Source organism: Octopus bimaculoides, chromosome 2 (genome assembly GCF_001194135.2).
Source record: "Octopus bimaculoides isolate UCB-OBI-ISO-001 chromosome 2, ASM119413v2, whole genome shotgun sequence".
Classification (NCBI taxonomy): Eukaryota; Metazoa; Mollusca; class Cephalopoda; order Octopoda; family Octopodidae; genus Octopus; species Octopus bimaculoides.
The window spans coordinates 64,353,683-64,355,973 of NC_068982.1; positions in this window are offsets into that span (position 1 = coordinate 64,353,683).

Genomic DNA, 2,291 nt, shown 5'->3' on the forward strand with positions numbered 1-2,291 from the left:
ACTATCTCTCTCTTTCTCTCTCTCTCTCTCTCTCTCTCTCTCACACACACACACACACACACACACACACACTCACACACACACACACACACACACAGACTTACCCTTCTAAAGCTGTTTTCTATGAGAATGATGACAGAGCAAAAAAAAATTGGTATCTATTATGAAGCTGACCATTAACACTACTTGGTCGCAATTAGTTCCTTATCATTAGTCTTTTTAAGATATCACAATGTGCCTACTTCCTCTATTATTACGTATAAATACTGTGTAACTGTAATCTATATGAGAGGTGTCATCCATGCCCCTCTTCATGTTCCTCTTTTTCTCTCTCTTTCTCTTTCTTTCTCTCTCTCTCTCTCTCTCTCTCTCTATCTCTATCTCTCTCTCTCTCTCGCTCTCTCTCTCTCACTCACTTTTTGCAATAACACACAAATTCACTGAAACATAATTACACATGGATACATATTTATATACTATTCGCATGAAATTGTATCATAAGATATATATTCATACCTATATACATATATGTATATATATGTGTATGTGTGTGTATACATGAATGTGTACATACATATATATATATATGTGTGTGTGTGTGTGTGTGTGTGTGTGTGTGCGTGTGTGGGAGAATTCACGAAAAAACAACAGACGAAGACAGATGGCGTAAACAACAAATGGATGTATTAGTATAACGCTCGGGAATAGAGAAAGTCTTTAACGTTTCGAGCCTACGCTCTTCAACAGAAAGGAACACAGAAAGAAACAAGGAGAGAAACAAGGAGTGAAAAAAAATATATGTGTAGTGGTCAGCGATCTATTATCGTCGTCTGATTAATAAGTGGCCGAACTGCAACAGTACGCAGAGCGAAGCCGCTTGGCACTGGTTGACCCAGAACTTTGCTGTGTATGTGCACTAAGTTTTAACGTTCTTTCTCACTTCCGCTGTTTACAGCAGCGCTTGGAAGGAAGGTGTGTAGCGTGTGGTCGTCGCATTGAACATGACAGAGAAAGTTGAACAGAGAATTTGCATCAAATTTTGCTAAAAGCTTGGTGATACCTGTTCAGAGGTCTACCAAAATTTTTTTAAAAAGTTTTCATCGTTCTCGACACAATCAAGGAGATCTTGTGCAACTGAAACCTGAGTGTCTTTTTGATTAGCTAAAACCAGTTTTGTAACAAACTTAGCAGACACGCGTCTTATACCCAAATCTTCAGTTATAATGGACTGAACTGAACCGTAACTAATCTGCGCAGATAACTCACGGATGCTGATAACTCTGATAAGTGACGGATGGTGATTCGACGATTTCGCCTTACAGCTGCACGCACATCGGCTATGATTTTCTCGGTTCAGCTAGTTGCGGGTCTCCCAGAACCTTCGTCAATATCCACATTTTTTTCGGCCATCTTGGAAACGTCTGAACTACTCGTACACTTGTATGCGACTCATACACTCCTCTCCATACACTTTCTGCAACTTTGTGTAGGTCTCTGAACAGGTATCGCCATGACAACTTCCTCTGTCGTGGTCAATGCGATGATCACACGCTATACACATTCCTTCCAAGCACTGCTATAAACAGCGGAAGTGAGCTAGAATGTTAAAACTTAGTGCGCATACACAGCGGAGTTCAAGGTCAATTTGTGTAAAGCGGTTTCACTCTGCCCGCTTTGGCTTCGTTACTATGGCAACAATCCGGATACTTATTGATCAAACCTCGTACATAGGTATATAAGTATATACATGTATGTGTGTGTGTGTGTATGTATGCATATATATATATATATATATATGTGTGTGTGTGTGTGTGTGTGTGTGTGTATATATGCATATATTCATATATGTATGTTATCATCATCATCATCATTATTATTATTATTATTATTATTATTATTATTATTATTATTATTATTATTACTATTATTATTATTATTATTCAGTAGTTTTATTTTTTTAGCGTGCTTTCACTTCACTACCGAGCGCAGCTCTGTGTGCCTTGTGTATATGCTGTGGTTTGCTGTGATGCTCTTATGGTTACTGTATTGAAAGTGTTTTGCGTAGGATGTTTGCAGTGCCCAGTAGTGCAATTTTCTGTATGTTATATATATTTGTAAGTCCTAGTGTTTTTGTTATGTATTTGTCTGAATATTTTTTTATCATACCTAATGCGCCTACTATGTTAGGAATTGTTTCTGTTTTAGATTCCACATTCCAGTTACCTCTATTTCCAGGTCTTTATATTTTGAAAGTTTCTCCATTTCTTTTAGAGAAACGTTGTCATCTGCTG